The sequence below is a fragment of the Rattus norvegicus genome, chromosome 20 (assembly GCF_036323735.1).
Source record: "Rattus norvegicus strain BN/NHsdMcwi chromosome 20, GRCr8, whole genome shotgun sequence".
Classification (NCBI taxonomy): domain Eukaryota; kingdom Metazoa; phylum Chordata; class Mammalia; order Rodentia; family Muridae; genus Rattus; species Rattus norvegicus.
Window position 1 is genome coordinate 2,576,371 of NC_086038.1, and position 17,710 is coordinate 2,594,080.

General features: G+C 50.9%; 8 pseudogenes; 2 read left to right on the forward strand and 6 right to left on the reverse strand.

Moving 5' to 3' along the window:
• LOC134483942 (alpha/beta hydrolase domain-containing protein 17C-like) lies at positions 1,302-2,068 on the forward strand (annotated as a pseudogene).
• Rcrg2-ps2 (Riken clone 2210412D01 related pseudogene 2) lies at positions 1,346-2,018 on the reverse strand (annotated as a pseudogene).
• On the reverse strand, positions 6,469-6,739 carry Nerg-ps1 (EST221625 related pseudogene 1; annotated as a pseudogene).
• On the reverse strand, positions 8,509-8,604 carry Rcrg1-ps3 (Riken clone 5830469G19 related pseudogene 3; annotated as a pseudogene).
• Rcrg1-ps2 (Riken clone 5830469G19 related pseudogene 2) lies at positions 8,813-9,144 on the reverse strand (annotated as a pseudogene).
• Positions 11,354-13,492, forward strand: Abhd17c-ps1 (abhydrolase domain containing 17C, depalmitoylase, pseudogene 1; annotated as a pseudogene).
• Positions 11,564-13,715, reverse strand: Rcrg2-ps1 (Riken clone 2210412D01 related pseudogene 1; annotated as a pseudogene).
• Rcrg1-ps1 (Riken clone 5830469G19 related pseudogene 1) lies at positions 15,713-16,062 on the reverse strand (annotated as a pseudogene).

The following is a 17,710-nucleotide window of genomic DNA, read 5'->3' on the forward strand; positions in this document are numbered from 1 at the left end:
ATTAAGGTTTGCTTGCGCCTCCGCGACTGCCACCGCGTCCCCCTCCCATCGCTGCCCCTGCCGCCACTGGGGCAGGCATTGCAACCTGACTGCGCCTTGCTCCGTGCGCTGTCCCTTGCTGCTCCTACAGCCTCTTCCAGAAGGACAACAGTTACAGCCTGACATCGCAAATGCGGCCTCGCACCTGTTTGTTAATTATCACATGCAACACGTTCACATGAAATAAATCTTAAAAAACAAAAATATATATTGGAATATAACAAGAAGCAGGGCCTCAGCGATATCCCTTACTCTTGTAAGGACTCATTTCTAAGACAGTGACAAAACGCCTGAGAATTCATCTTGAGGTCAACTTTTCCACCCCACCTAGCCTTCACCACCATTACACACTGTGCTCTGCACGCCCCTGTCCCTTTCCTTGTCTCCCTTAGATGTAGAAGACAAGCTAAGAGGGCTACCTACCCAGCACAGCCAAAGGCCTGCAGCTCCCAACACTCCTGTGCCAACCACAATGGCTGCAGTCTCCCAAAGCCTAGGAATGGAAGAGGACCAAAGAATTCTCAGCCAGGAGGGAGAAATATCCTAAGGGCAGAAAGAAAAATCAAGAGTTAGGACAGCATCCCTTGCTTTGCAGAGAAGTTCTTAAAACCAAGGCAGAGTACAGGGAAGGAAGGAGCAGGTGTCTGCCTCACCAGAGGGACAGTGGAGGTCACCGTGATCACTCAGTATCATATCCATTCATAGACCTCCCCACAAGGACTTTCACACAGCACTTTGCAATTGAAAACTGAACACCGGTTTTTAAAATAGACAGGAGGTATGTGGTACCCTGCATGATTGCCCTTAGAGGACCACCCACGTTGTTATGGGTGTCCATGGAGTCTACTGTATAGGAAGTGAGGGTCCTGCAAGGAGATTCAGATCTCCAGGAAAAGAAAAGGCAAGGGTATGAGAGCTGAGCCCTGCAATGAAGGGTGATTGCAGAAAAGAAATGCTGACCTCCACTAGGAAACATTCTTTTGAGAACTTGGCTGGATGGGATTTTGAGCTGTCTCCTCCCCAAACTGTCTCCTCCTGGCTTTCTCACGAATATAGACCCCAGGTCTGCTTACCAAGAAGAAGATGCTCTGCTCCATGGTGAACTCTAGATCTTCTAAGGTGCTCTAGACCATCTCTTGAAAACAGGTTCCGTCGGCCACCTTCGCTGCCACATGCTTCTCTGTGAGGCACCCGAGTTAAATACCTCACCTACCCACGAAGGAGGGGCAGCAGTTTAACTCACCCCTCCCGGCCAGAGGCGGATGTGGGGCTCCTTGGCCAGCCTGCGGTTCACGGAGCTCTCCCTCTGGGCTCCCTGCACTTTCCTCCCGCCCAGGGACGTCCCTTCCCCTGAGCAGGGCCACAGAATGAATGGCTTCTTCCTGGGCAAGCTGTACTGGCTCTTCTGCTGCCCTTCTTGTCCGAGCCCGCACTACCTCACTGCCGCCAATGTGACCTTGTCGCCGCCCGAACCCACCTACACAGTTCTGGCTCCGGAGGAGCGCTCACCCGGGCCCGCTGAGGCCCCCGCGTCCGCCCAGGCGGCGCACCACGCTCTGGTGCGGGCCCCCGTGTGTGCAGCCTGCACATGAGCGATCGCGCCAACTAGCAGTACTCCGCTGCGCGTCTCGCTCATGGTCACTGCAGTCTCGCTCATGGTCACTGTAGTCTCACTCATGGTCACTAACAACCGTCTGGGTGGAATGTTCCTGCGCTGGGACCCCTCCCGCCCATACACGCTGCTCTTCTCACACCGCAACACAGGCGACTTGGGCCAGATGTGTAGCTTCTACATCCGCATGGGCTCGCGCATCAACTGCAACATCTTCTCTTATGACTATTGGGCCTGTGGTGTGAACTCCAGGCAAGACCTCTGAAAAGAATCTCTACGCTGAAGATCGACGCCGCATGGCAGGCGCTGTGCACCCGGTATGGCTTGAGTCCTGAGAACATTATCCTCTATGGACGGAGCATTGGCACCCCCATTAGAATATGTGACTTGGTGTGGGACAATCACAGTGACTGCTGAAAAATGAGCACAGAAATATTCAAGAGCTCATTGGTTGGTCACCAGGTTTCCCACAAAGCTCTTAAACCTCTTCTGCTTCTTCCTTTAACTTTGTGGTTTGTGATTCTAAGATAGAAAGTGATCGAGGCTCAGGAGCTTCTGCAAACTTTCCCTTACTCACTGAGTTGTGTGTGCTAGGGGTAGATTTCCTGGTGCTGAGTTGGGCAGGCATGCCACATTCTCCAGGACATGACAATTTAGGTGGACAAGAATGACCCTCACTCCAATCATGAGAACTCACATAACCCTGGATCATTTTACAATGGCTTCAACAACAGTCATTTTTACTGTGACTGGCTAATTAAACCTTATGGTAAAGGCAGGTGTCCTGGTAAACATAGATCTTGGTCTCCAGTGACTGAATGAAAACTCCTACAGCTCTAGAGGAAAACATATATGGAGCTGGAAGACAAGTTTAGTGGCTTAGTTTAGAAAGCACTTGTCACCAATGCTATCCCTGAGACCAACACAGTGAAAGGAGAGAACCAGGTTCTGCAAGTTTCCCTGGGACCTCCTCATCTGTGCTGCAGTCAGAAGACAGCTGGGAAAACATGCAAAAAGAAAGAAAGACAGACAGACAGACAGACACGCGCACACACTCACACACATAAATGCACATATGTATGCATGTACACCCACAAGCCCATGCACTTAAAGTAATGTAATAAAATTTAAACGCCAGAGTTTGGGGTCATATTATAGGAATGTAAAGAAAAACGGGAAGGAGGAAGAAGAGGAAGAAATAAGATTTTCCTGTAGATCTCATCTCAATTCCAGAAAAGGAGGGTGTGGGGAGAGGGTGGCATGCCAGTGCTCTGTCCAGCATCACAGGGTTCTGGAAATAGTCTGCTATTGTGATTTAGGATCTAGTAGTCCTTGCAGGCTATTCCATATCTACCTAGTTTCACACCCCACCCCCAAACTGTGTGAACTCCTTCTGCACTGGCACTTATGACCTCATATTATGGCATTATAATGGGGGTTGTTATCACCCCCATCGGTTAGTGAGAGCCTGAAAAGACAGCCAGCATTGATGTTGGCAATGGTTATAAATTCTGCACAGATCCCCAGGATTCAAACCTACCCTGCATCTCAAGATCTGCCTAACGGATGACTGTACTGGCCCCTAACCAGAATAGTGCCTGTGAGTGCAAGGGGATGGGGGGAGGGAAATGGCCTCTGCAGAGAAGAAGGGGAGAGGCTACTAGGGAAGCCACACCCCTGTGTTTCTGACCACACCATCTGACACTTTTCCACCTGGGATCCCAGTCATGCACAGTACTTGCACAGTACTCACCTTCAGGCCGGTGCATACCCTTGGGGTCCCAGGAGGAGGTCTGGGACTCACCAGTAACACTCCACAGAAAGGAAGAAGCCGGTCTCTTGAAATTAGTTCTGAGGCTGTCACCAGCCCTTGGTGGGATGCATGGACACACGCTCACTCCCCCCACCACAAAGTAATCTCACACACAAAAACTCAAAGGAAAACAACAGAAACGAAACGCACCAGGTTGTGCTCTAAATGTCCTTTTAGGACACTTATGGGATAAAGAGTGGTGGGACCACATCCCCATCATCCCTCACCTGCCCACTCACCCCACCCCATCGTATATGCTAATGTTCAGGAGTAGTGTGGGCACAGAAAGGAGTCTGGCTATAGCTGAGTGAAAAGGGGGAAGGAGTCCTCAGAAGGATGGCTTGGGGCAAGACAGTATCCTCAGGACTGAGCCCACAGCCTCTCCACCCTAGGCCAACCTGACAACAGTCTGCCCTGTCAGCCATACCCTCTCTTCCCTTCAGTTCTCTTGTCTGTTGATTGACTATTGGTAAGGAGGACTTAGGACTGAGTAGAGGAAGATCTGCAGGCCCAGAGAGACTTCCCCAACTGTAGCCTACATGTGTTTCCTTCCCACATTCAGCAGTTTTCTTCACCTGCTTATTCTGTCTGTGTGAGTTCCAAATTGAACCCTGTCCGGGACCCCTTGAGTGAGACTCGCTGAGGCAGCAATAGGTGCGATTGGAAGAGGAACTTAAATCCAACAAGTTAGGGTTGACTCCCTTGGGGGTAGGGGGAACCCTGAGCAGACTCTAATGGAGTTATACACCTTTCAAACAATTGGAGCAAACTGGTAACTAGGCAGGGAACTTACGCAGGGTACTAATGGTGGGCACAGCAGCTGGTAGTCAGTCAGTTGAACATTCTGAACTTTCAAGAGGGGGTGCAGGGTGGGGGACAGTTGGGGTCAAATGGAGTTTCATTGTCACTGGGTGGTTGAGACGCACAGGTAGCTTATTTCAACAGTTATTCAGGAAACTAACCACTCCCTGCAAGGGTGAGGTCTCTGTCCCTGTAGATGTGAGGTGGAACTTTCCCACTGGCCTCAGATTGTCCCCGATTCTGTGGAGATTTCTCTGCTCCTTTGGTTATCCTGGAGATTTTTCCCACTTGTTATTCTGATTGGCAGAGAAAATAAACGTGATCAAAACTTTTTTAGATTATAATTTTTTTTGGTTCTTTTTTTTTTCCTTTTTTTTTTTTTCGGAGCTGGGGACCGAACCCAGGGCCTTGTGCTTTCTAGGCAAGCGCTCTACCACTGAGCTAAATCCCCAACCCCTAAACTCAACATCTTGAAGCTAAAACTGTGCGACTTTTTGTTTTGGAAATTCCTTGAAAGTTTTTTGAGGGTGCACACACAGCACAGGGGCAGCAGGACAGTGGTTTCTCTTGTGAGGGGATGTGACTTCTCCATGCTGATTTAAGTCACCTCCTATGAATCTGGAACCAGGTCAGAAAGAAGGTTTAAAAGAGGGGTAACCTCATCCCCTCCCCTCTATGTTGATCATCAGAACCTCTCGCCAATGTATCTGTTAAGCACCTGCACACCCCAGGGCAAGGCTCACATCAGAGACTGGGTTTGTGTCCACAAGAGAAACCCTGCATCCCTTGGAGGGGCTCAAACAAAACCACCCACCTCCAGCTTTTGGTCCACCTATTATGTTCTGACAGTGATGACCACAGAGAGAGTGTCCCTGGCTAGGAGGTGCGACCACACCCTGCCCACCCATCACCCATCAATCCCACCCATCTATACTAACAGGCAAGAGTAGTGTGGGGCATGGAAGTCAGTCTGGTGAGGGGACTGAGAAATGCCTTGATTCCCTGCTTAAACTCCAGCACTCCACAAGTGGTACAGATGACGTCCCTGATTCATTACAGTTAGCTCTTTGTGCTGGGATCCCAGGCAGCACAAAGCTTCAGGAGTTCATCTGCTTTAGAAGATTTCCAGGCTACTGGGAGCAGCTCTGGGAGCTTGGTAAATACAGGGGAGAAAGGAGATCACCAGGAGTGAGAGAGGATTAGAAACAGGACCCTAACTTGTGTGCTTATGAGAGGAAGGCAGGAGCACAAAGTATAGAAAGTAGAGAGTGCGAGAGTCAGACTAGGAAAGAAACAGAAGGTTTGGGCATGACTCAACCAATGTTCTAACAGTTATTAAGCTCACCTCCACTCTGCCCCCTCCACTCTGCTCCCCTCCACCCTGTTCTCTTCTCTGCTGCCCTCTACCGACCCGTGCCACTACACTCTGCACCTCTCTATTCAGCCTCATCCACTCTCCTGCCCTCTACTCTCCTGCTGTCCACTCTGCTCCACTCCACTCTGCTCCCCTCCACGATGCACTCCTCCACTGTGCATCCCTCTAGTCCTCTCTGAGCCACTCTGCCCCCTCCACTCTGCTCCCTCCACTCTGCTCCCCTCCACTATCCACCCCTCCACTATGCACCCCTCTACTCTTCTCTGAGCCACTCTGCCTCCTCCACTCTGCTCCCTCCACTCTGCTCCCCGCAACCCTGTTCCCCTGCACTCTCCTCCCCTCCACTGTGCTCCCAGACACTCTGCTTCCCTCCATCTGTGTCCTATTCTCTCCCTGCCAGTCCTTCTCTTTGCCTCCCTTCTATTTCCTCTTACTGCCAACTACACACACACACACACACACACACACACACACACACACACGCAAGCAAACAGAATTGCCAGCACATTCAGATAATTTAAGAATTTATTCTGTATTTTCAGGACATGGTGCAGAGGAGAAGGACCATGTACTGATAAAAATGAGTGAACCCTAGCCAGGCACCCTGGCACACACATTTAATCCTGGCACTCAGGATGCACAAGCAGATGCCTGTAAATTTCAGTTCTAGGATAGCCAGGGTGAAAATCCCTGTTTTGAGACCCAGACCCTCATCCCTTAAATGGAAACTTTCCTGCATCTCATTTCCCAGTATATGAAGGCCATCTGATCTACCCAAGGCCCATGGAATGACACTGAGGCCCATGATCCCTGAGGATGCTTGCCCCACCACTGCTTGATCACCCCTGACAGAGTTTTGCATTCACCCCAGCAGTCATCTGCACCCTCTGATGGTTTTGTCCAGAGCTGCTGGGAAATCTGTGGGGATCATTTAGTCTCTGTGTTCATCAGGAGGGCTGCTGTGCCCTTGGATTGGATCCTCTTCTGGCAGCCTCAGTGGTTCCAGCTCACGGGATGATCCTGGTTTTCCAATTCTCCCCTGAAAATCAGGAAGAAATTTCAATATTGTAAACCATGAACATTTCCTGTTTCTAACACAGTTATCCTATTAACCTAGGATGTTTTATGGTAATTGAGGGATTTTTCTACAAAGCTGTGAATAGAAAAATAAAGATTGGAGATGGATGGAGGTGTTGCCTGGAGCCATGAGAGAGTGAACAGGCTCACCAGGAAAGCAGGGGGAGGTAACAAAGAGGCTGACAGTGAAACATGTTCAGCCAGGGACAAGGAGTCTAGCCAAACGGAATGGCATAAATTGACCTTCAGAAAATCTAACAGGATTGAAGAAATTATTTACTCAGGTCAATGTTAAATGTAGACTGTGCTGGTCAGAATTGATCTCCCACTTGACAGTATCCAGAGTAGCCTAGGGAAGTAGCCTGCGGTCACACCTGGAGGAATTACCAAGAGTGAGTTGCCCAGGCTGGAGAGATGGCTGAGAGCACTGTCTGCTCTTCCAGAGGTCTTGATTTCAATTTCCAGCACCCACCTGGTGACTCACTAGCATCTGTAATGGGATCCTATGCCCTATTTTGGTGTGCAAGAAGACAGTATACTCATATACATAAAATAAATATATGCATATGTGGATTGCTCTCTATATGCTGATGATGTCAGGTAAAACAGAAGGCTAGAGCCTGAGATTGGGCAGTGGAAAAGGAAGGCAGGCTGACAGTTTTAGAGATGGGACAGAGAGACAGAGAAGACACAGGGATGAGAGAAGATGGGGGAAGAAGGATCCACTTGACTTGAAGTAGCCACAGGTGGCTATGAATATTACAGAAGAAGAATAGAATAATATAGCACATTTGCCCCATCCAGGAGTACACCTGGTGTTTATGTCAAGTGAGTTTTGAGTTCATTGAGTGGTCATTTTGGGGGTTGAATAATTACTGATATAAATCTGACTGATAAATTGGAAGCCTCTAGAGTTTTGAATTTACTGGGTTTCTGCTGATTGGTGACAGGTACCCACAGTGGGCACATGGCTGGGAACATAAAAGCCATTCAGAGGCAGGCAAATGGGACTGAGAAAAACCATGGTTTGTAGATCTAATGAAGAGGGGGGACTGCACTTTAGCCAGCATTAGTTTGGATTGGTTCTTTTTTTTAATTTTTTTTTTACCTTAACTTTTTATCGAATTCTTAGTATCTGTGTGACCTGGGACAAGCTACTGAACAAAGTGCCCGCTGCTCATGGGCCTCTAATCCCACAGTGAAGTCCAGGGTCACAGCACCACATCCCTAGTGCCTAGCACACAGAAGCCTCTGATAACCACTGCCAACCTAATGCCAGCCAGGACATCCTCCAGCTTGGTGGCTGTGAGAACTAAGTGGATAGTTTAAAAACACCTGTAGGACCATGGCATTTACTGCTATCTACTCCAGCCTCCCAGGGAAGGACAATACTGCTTCTCAAGGACAGCATGCTAATGTCTGAGTAAAAGGACCCATTGGGGATGCACCATTAAATTGGACCCAAGCTTAGTGGGGGTCTTGTCTGCCATGCTAGCTCTTGGGAAGCTGCTTCAAGAACACCACAAATGCCAGGCCAACAGTTAAGTTGCAGGCCATGCTATAGGATTAGACCTGCTCCCCAAAACAACTGTTACATGTATGTAAATTTTCTAGCTTCAAGTCTTATATTGAATTTTGTTGTAATTCTATACCCATTATCACAAAGAACCACCTCCTGTTCAACTTTCCTCATTCCCAACATTTTTTGGTAGTATGAGCACGAGGAATTAAAGGAGTCCTTCTTTACATGAGGCAGTGCTCTACCACGGATCTATATCTGGAAACCCCTTTGACTATTGTGAGATTAAGGTGTCACAAAGTTCCACAAACTGCCCTTGGCATCTTCCACCCTCTGACCTCTGACCCCCAAGTAGCTGAGGTCACAGACTGTGGCACCAGGGTCAGCTTCCTTCCTCAGTTCTACTGACCTTCTATGTTGTGTCATCAGATATAAAGTCTGTACCAACTACTCTTCATCTGGAACCCCACTTCAGCCTACTCACACACCTATACTTTTAACACTTGGAAGACTAAGACAGGGGCATCAGAGTTCAATGTCAGCCTGTTCTGTAGACTTTGAGACCGTAACTGAACTACAAGAACCTATTTGGAATTTCTAAAAGTACAATTAAACAAATGAAATCAAAGAGGTACTTCGGCAACCCTCGTAGAAAAGGTACATTATCCTATCATCCGCTCTGAAACTAAAAATGTCAAGATCAGAAAACAAAACCCTGATAATGTGAGATCTTCTGTAGTCTTAGTCTCCTCTTGCGAACTAACAAGGTTGAACCTCTCTCATGTCCTGTCTGAAACTGCTCAGTAACACAGAGCCGGGGAAAGAAGTAAAGACCATAGACTAATCCAGCAATAGCGACTCCAAACTGAAGCAGTCTCTGAATGTCTATGATGATGGTAGATTAGTCACAGCATACTTGGAGACAAACCCGAGGAGAGAAGTGAACTGTGGCACTTTTTTATTGCTATTTATGACGATTTCTTAGGTGCTTACTCTGGGGAGCTGGGGTCTGGACAGGGAGTGAGAAGCGCCTCTCTGGACAGATAGTCCTGGCTGCTGCCAGGACTCCACCCCAGCCTGAGCTCAGCGTCGATCGAGGACCGCCTGGCCCTGGGAGGGGAGGAGAATGGGTGTCGGGCCCCACCCAGCCCCGCAAGGCGAGCGCGGGGCGCAAGGGAGTGCGGGGGGGGGGGGAAGGGCGGAGTCGGGCCCCACGGGGTGGTTCCAGGCGAGCGCGGGGGCGTGGTGGGGGGCGGGCCCCGCAGGGACGGGCCAGGAGAGCGCGGGGAGGGGTGGGGGGGTGGAGCGGGCCCAGACTGGCCAGTCCAGGCCAGCGCGGATGGGGGAGCGCGAGGGGAGCAGTCCCGCCCGGCCGGGCCAGGCGAGCGCCGGGAGGGGAGGGGGGCGTCGGGCCCCCGCAGTGACCGGCCAGGCGAGCACGTGGGGGCGTGCCCCGCCCGGCTCCGCCAGGAGAGCTCGCGGGGGTGGGGGGGCGGGCCCCGCCCGGCCGGCGCAGGCTAGCGCGGGCGGAAGTGGCGCGGGCCCGGCCTGGCAGGGCCAGGCGAGCGCGGGGCTTGGGATCGGGCACCGCAGGGATCGGGCACCACAGGGACCGGCGGGGATAGCCCGGGACGGGGGGAAGGGGGAGGGAGGAAGGGGGTGTGGATGGAGCGGGCCTCGCCGGGCCGGTCCAGGCCAGCGCGGATTGGGGAGCACAGGAGAAGCGGGCGCCGCCAGGGCCTGGCCAGGCGAGCGCGGGGGTGGGGGCGGGCCCCGCCCGGCCGGGCCAGGCCAGCGAGGGTCCGCAAGGCGAGTCGCGTCGCGACTAGGCCGGTAAGGCAGGGCGAGGCCGGCAGCGGCCTGAGCTGGTTGGAGACCCTGGCCGTGGGGCTGGGCGGGGGTGGGGGTCCCGGGGGTAGGGGGAGGAGCGTGGCGCAGGTGGAGCATCCCTTTAGAGAGTCTGGCTTGCTGCTACTGCAAGGACCAGAATAAGGTTTGCTTCTGCCTCCGCGACCGCCACCGCGCCCCCGTCCCGTCTCTGCCCCTGCTGCCACTAGGGCAGGCATTGCAACCTGACTGCGCCTTGCTCTCTGCGCTGTCCCTTGCTGCTCCTACAGCCTCTTCCAGAAGGACAACAGTTACAGCCTGACAACGCAAATGCCACCTCGCACCTGTTTGTTAATTATTACATGCAACACGTTCACATGAAATAAATCTTAAATATATACATATATATATATACATATATTTGAATATAACAAGCGGGGCCTCGGCGGCCTCTCTTACTCTGTAAGGACTCATTTCTAAGACAGCGACAAAATGCCTGCGAATTCATCTTGAGGTCAACTTTTCCACCCCACCTAGCCTTCACCACCATTACACACTGTCCTCAGCACGCCCCTCTCCCTTTCCTTGTCTCCCTTAGATGTGGAAGACAAGCTAAGAGGGCTACCTACCCAGCACAGCCAAAGGCCTGCAGCTCCCAACACTCCTGTGCCAACCACAATGGCGGCAGTCTCCCAAAGCCTAGGACTGGAAGAGGACCAAAGAATTCTCAGCCTGAAGGGAGAAATATCCTAAGGGCAGAAAGAAAAATCAAGAGTTAGGACAGCATCCCTTGCTTCACAGAGAAGGCAGTTCTTAAAGCCAAGGCAGAGTCCAGGGAAGGAAGGAAGGAGCAGGTGTCTGCTTTACCAGAGGGACAGTGGAGGCCACCATGATCACTCAATATCATATCCATTGCATAGACTTCCCAAAAAGGACTTTCATACGGCACTTTACAATTGAAAAGTGAAGACCCAGTTTTTAAAATAGACAGGAGGTATGAGGGACCCCGCATGATTGGCCTCAGAGGACCACCCACGTTACTATGGGTGTCCATGGTGTCTTCTGTATAGGAAGTGAGGGTCCTGCAAGGAGCCTCAGGTCTCCAGGACAAGAAAAGGCAAGGGTATGAGAGCTGAGACCTTCAATGAAGGGTGATTGCAGAAAAGAAATGCTGGCCTCTACTAGGAAAAATTCACTTGAGAACTCAGCTGCGTGGGACTTTGATCTGTCTCCTCGCCAAACTCTCTTGTCGTGGCTTTCCCACCAATATAGCCCCCAGGTCTGCTTACCATGAAGAAGATGCTCTGCTCCATGGTGAACACTAGATCTTCCAACCTGCTCTAGACCAGCTCTTGAAAACGGGTTCCGTCCACGACCGTCGCTGTTCTGTGCTTCTCTGCCTGGCGCCTTGAGCTAAGTAGCCTCAAGGCGGGCGGTAGTTTGTCCCGCCTACTTCCGGCTAACCGCACCGCGTCGCGTTTGCGGTGGGGAGTCTTCAGTCCCCAGCCCTTTCCCTCTGAGCTCCCTGCACTTTCCGCAGGTCGGTTGCCAGAGCCGGGTCTTAGGATGGACGCTTTCTTCCTGGGTGAGCTGTGACCGCACTTCTGCTGCCCTCCTTGTCCGAGCCGCCGTCTTGCCGCCCGAACCGATCTACACAGTTCTGGCTCCCGAGAAGCGTGCGCCCGCGCGCGCTGCGACCCCTGCGTCTCCCCAGCGGCCCAGCCCGCTCTGGCCGAGGAGGGTGCGGGCCCCCGTGTGCGATCTGCACCTGAGCGATCGCGCCAACTGGCAGTACTCGCAGCCAGTACTCGAACTGGACGCATTAGAGATCTTCTCGCGCGTGGCCCCTGACAACCGTGTGGGCTGCATGTTCCTGCGCTGGGCGCTCTCCAGACCCTACACGCTGCTCTTCTGACACTGCAACGCCGCCGTGGACTTGGGCCAGACCTGTAGCTTCTACATCCGCATGGGCTCGCGAATCAACTGCAACATCTTCTCTTACGACTATTCGGCCTATGGGGGTGAACTCCAGGCAAGCCCTCTAAAAAGAATCTCTAAGCCGAAATCAATGCTGCATGCCAGGCGCTGTGCACCCGGTATGGCCTGAGTCCTGAGAACGTTATCCTCTATGGACAGAGCATTGGCACCCTCCCCACTGTGGACCTGGCCTCGCGGTATGAGTGTGCAGCCATCGTCCTCCATTCCCCTCTGATGTCTGGATTGCGTGTTGCTTTTCCGGATGCCAGGAAAACATACTGCTTTGATGTTTCCTGCAGCTTGGCAAGATATCTAAAGTCACCTCTCCTGTGTTGATCATTCATGGTACCAAGGATGAGGTCATCGATTTCTCCCAATGCTTGGTGATATGTGAGCGCTGTCCCCGTGCTGTTGAGCCCCTGTGGGTTGAGGGGGCTGGGCACAATGATTTAGAGCTCTAAGTACAGTACCTAGAACTTTTAAAACAGTTCATATCTCAGGACCTTCCCAATTCCTGAAGAGGGCGGCCAATCTTACCTCATTACTGTGAAGCCAGGATCCTTGTTTGCACACGCTTTGACTGGATTTAACAGCGATCCCTAATAACCACAGAGAAGGGCACAGCCTTTGGATGTTCTCCTTAAAGAGCTAACAGTTTGTCCTTAGTACCTAATCTCCACCTTCCAGTAGGCTGAGCGGCTGTATTCTCAGCTGCAAGACCTTGCAGGAGTGGGAACCGGAGCTGACCTTGAGGACTGTTTCCCAGGGCTGTAGACTACAGTGTGATCAAGTCTGTCTCCCTCGCTGTCACCTCTGATTCCCCCACCCACCGGTGCAGGATCACCATCTCACCCACGTGACCTGAGGCGCTTTAAGCCCTGGTGCCAAGGGTGAGATTCCTTTGTGAAACTATGGTAGTGTAACCGGCAAACTGTGAGAAATCCTCCACTCACTCCTGTTAACCCACCAGTCTTCTCCCATATATGAAGAATGGTTTCCTGGAACTATCACTAACAGCTTCATCAACTGTTACCATTAATACAACTGGAATATTCTTAAACAACAGGAAACTGGGGTATTTTTTAAGTGTAAATTTTTCTAGCCAAGAGTTTTAATATTTTAATTGTCTGGTCTACTAGGGCCTGGCCAGCTGTCCTTCTGTAAAAGTCCTCCTTATCGACTTTCCTAAAGCCCTGTACACATTTGCAAGTAGATTGTGCACAGATTTCTTTTGTCAGGCTATAACAACAGACTGCAGGTTCCTTGTTTGTATCGTAAATTATTGAACACATTTTGTTAATACATTTTATTCCTATGTTTTGCTATTAAAATTTTTATGACATTTCCAAGGCAAAAATTCCAAGTTTCTACTCTGAAGAATTTAGGTAATTAAATTAGACAAAACTGATCTCTTAGTTGAGGAGGTATTCGGGTTTTGACACTGAGCTGTGCCAGGTGAACATCAGATAGGAGATGGTGAAATCAATACACTGCTTGTATTGGTTTCGGGGTTAGGTTTGGTCCTATTTTAGTTTTCTTTTTTCAAATTTTAAAAGCCTTAAATGAACTGTAAGCGTCAGATCCTTGTACAACTGGATTGCCTTGGTTAACAGTTAGTGTGCTGTTGCCTGGATGTGGCATGGCGGTTGGTAATGAATAAAGAAAGCATGGATAAGAAAAGAGAAAGAAAAGAAGAAAAAAAGAAAGAAAGGAAGAAGGGAAGGAAGGAAGGGAGGGAGGGAGGGAGGGAGGGAGGGAGGAAGGAAGGAAGGAAGGAAGGAAGGAAGGAAGGAAGAAGACAGGTCCCGGGGATCCCTGCCGATCATTTGCCTTGTGCTGCACCAAGTGCTGTCTGTGACTGTTTAGTGACTGATGTGACTCCAGCAGCCTTGATTTGTCAGTCTCATTAGAATATGTGACTTGGTGTAGGACAATCACAGTGACTGCTGAAAAATGAGCATAGAAAAATGAAATGACTTGATCAAGAGCTCATTGGTTGGTCACCAGATTTCCCGCAAAGTTCTTTAACCTCTTCTGCTTCTTCCTTTAACTTTGTGGTTTGTGATTCTAAGATAGAAAGTGGTCGAGGTTCAGGAGCTACTGCAAACTTTCCCTTACTCACTGAGTTGAGCTAGGGGTGGCATTCCTGGTGCTGAGTTGGGCAGGCATGCTACATTCTCCAGGGCATGACAATTTAGCTGGACAAGAATGACCCTCACCTCCAATCGTGAGAACTCACTTAAGCGTAGATCATCTTACAATGGCTTCAACCAACATTTTTGTTCTGATTGACTAATTACACCTTATGGTAAAGGCAGGTGCCCTTTGTAAACATAGATCTTGGTCTCCAGTGACTGAATGAAAACTCCTACAGCTCTAGAGGAAAACATATATGGAGCTGGAAGATAAGTTTAGTGGCTTAGTTTAGAAAGCACTTGTCACCAATGCTATCCCTGAGACCAACACAGTGAAAGGAGAGAACCAGGTTCTCCAAGTTTCCCTTGAATCTTCTCATCTGTGCTGCAGTGACATGGGCTGGGAACACATGCAAAAGGACAGACAGACTGACTGACTGACTGACTGGCTGACAGGCACACAAAAATGCACATGTGCATGCATGTGTGCTCACATGCCCATGCACATACAGTAATGTAATAAAATTTAAACGCCAGAGTTTAGGGTCATATTATAGGAAGGGAAAGAAGAAGAGGAAGGAGGAAGGAGATGAAGAAATAAGATTTTCCTGTAGGTCTCTTCTCAATTCCAGATTAGGAAAGGTGTGGAGAGAGGGCGACTTGCCAGTGCTCTGTCCAGCATCTCAGGGACTGGACAAGTCTGCTGTTGAGGTCTGGGATGGAGTAGCCCTAGCAGGCTCTTCCCCACCTCCCTAGTCTCATGTCCCACCCCCACCCTCGGTGAAGTCCTTCTGCACTGGCACTGATAACAAGTTTCCAGTTATCACCCCCATTGGATAGTGAAATCCTGGAGATCCTGAAAAAACAGCCAGTGTCGTCGCAGCTGGCATTGGTCATAAAGTCTGCACAGAACCTCAGGAATCAAACCTGCCCTGCATCTCTAGATCTTAATAACTGGCCTCTGCCCTGTCCCCTAACCGGAATAGCACAAGTGAGTGCAAGGTGAGGAGGAAAATGACCTCTTCAAAGGAGAAAAGGAGTTGGCGCCTGAGATGCCATGAACCTGCATTTCAGACCAGACCATCAGACCTTTTCCACCAGTATTCACAGTACCGAGCAGTACAGTCCTTGGGGCCCGTGCATTTTCTCAGGGTCCCAGGAGAGGGGCGGGGCCTCACCCCTTACAGTCCACAAGATCACACTGCACAGTCCTGGCCTGTCCTGGAAGAACCTCCGTGGGTTCTTGGGCTCCTCGGAGCTGATCTGCAGGCTGCAGGTGGAGGTGACTTCAGTCACAGCCATGCTTCAGGACCTGTTCCTGGAGCTGCTTCTGCAGCCCTGGCTAATCCACCGGATCTAGCAGCTCACAGATGGAGTAGATGTTGGGGTGGACCGGCTTGAAGTGCTGCATCTAAACCAGGCTGAGAGAGGAATTGGTCAGGCAATGGCAGGTTTAGACCATCCTGAACTACAAGAACCTAGTTGGAATTTCTAAAAGAACCATTAATGGTATGAAAACCAAAGAAATACTTTGGCAACCCCCGTAGAAAAGGAACATTAACTATTCGTTCCTGTCATCCGATCTGAAACTAAAAATGTCAGGATCAGAAAACAAAACTGTGGTAACGTGAGTTCTTCTGTAGTCTTAGTCTCCTCTTGAGAACTAACAAGGCAGAACTTCCCTCATGTCCTGTCCGAAAGTGCTCAGTAACACAGAGCCGGGAAAGAAGTAAAGACCATAGACTAATCCAGCAATAGCGACTCCTGAATACTGAAGCACTCGCTGGTGATGCTAGATTAGTCACTTTATTCTCCCTGACGAATCCAAGGACAGAAGTAAACTGTGGCACATCTTTATCGATATTTATGACCATTTCTTAGGCGCTTTCCCGGGGGAGCTGGGGACTGGGCATTGCTAGCAGGCAAAGAGAGAGGGAAGTTGCGCCTCGCTCCACAGTCACCTGGGGGGCAGCCAACACTCCACCCCAGCCTGCGCTCCAAGAGCAGGCGCAACAGCCTGCACCGCGCCGACCGAAGCGCGGACTGGGCGGCAGCGCGGGATCCACCGCAGCGCATGCCGGACGGCAGGGTGGGACATGACGAGCTCCGCAGGGGCGGCTGAGCGGGACCGGTGACAGGACTGGACCGGCTGCACCGCGTGACCGGCCGCAGCGGAATGGGGTCGGCAGGGCGGGATGGGACGAGCTCGGAATGAGCACTGCTCGGGACCGGCCGCACCGCAGGACCGACCACAACGCTTGACCGTCTGCAGAGTGGGACCGACGGCAGGGCAGGCGGGTCCGCAGAGCCGGACTGCACAAGAGTCAGATGGACCGCTAGCTGCAAGGGACAGGCCGTAGCCCAGGCAAGGCGGCGGCGCGAAGCAGGTGGCAGCTCCTGTCTAAGAGTCTGGCTTGCTGCTTCTGTGGGGACCAGGGTCCTGCTTCCTTCTGCCTCCTGGACCGCCACTGCGTCCCGCTCCCATCTCTGCCCCTGCCACCAACGCGATGAGCATTGTAACCTGACTGAACATTGCCAAGTGCGCAGTCTTTCCAGAGGGACAACAGTTCCAGCCTGGCACATCGCAAATGCAGCCGCGTGCCAGGTTGTTAATTGTTACATGTAACACGTCCACGCAAAATAAATCTTTTTAAAAAAGGATATATATTTGAAAATAACAAGAAGGGGGGCCTGGACGGCCTCTCTTACTCTAGTAAGAACTCATTACTAAGACAGTGACAAAATGCCTGAAAATTCACCTTGAGGTCAACTTATCCACTCAACAGACCCTTCACCACCATTACACACTGCCCTCAGCACGCCCCTCTCCCTTTCCTTGTCTCCCTTAGATGTGAAAGACAAGCTAAGAGGGCTACCTACCCAGCACAGCCAGAGGGCCACAGCTCCCAACACTCCTGTGCCAGTCACAATGGCTGCAGTCTCCCAAAGCCTAGGACTGGAAGAGGACCTAAGAATTCTCAGCCTGAAGGGAGAAATGTCCTAAAGGCAGAAAGAAAAATCAAGAGTTAGGACAGCATCCCTTGCTTCACGGAGAAGGAAGTTCTTTTTTTTTTTTTTGGTTCTTTTTTTTTTTTTTGGAGCTGGGGACGGAACCCAGGGCCTTGAGCTTCCTAGGTAAGCGCTCTACCACTGAGCTAAATCCCCAGCCCCGAGAAGGAAGTTCTTAAAGCCAAGGCAGAATACAGGTAAGGAAAGAAGGAAGGAGCAGGTGTCTGCCTTACCAGAGGGACAGTGGAGGCCACCATGATCACTCTGTATCATATCCATTGCATAGACCTCCCAAGCTGGGGACCGAACCCAGGGCCTTGCGCATGCTAGGCAAGCACTCTACCACTGAGCTAAATCCCCAACCCCGCAAAAAGGACTTTCATAAAGTACTTTGCAATTGAAAACTAAAGCCTGCTTTTAAAAATAGACAGGAGGTATGTGGTACCCTGCATGATTGTCCTCGGAGGACCACCCACGTTACTAAGGGTGCCCAAGGTGTCTTCTGTATAGGAAGTGAGGGTCCGAC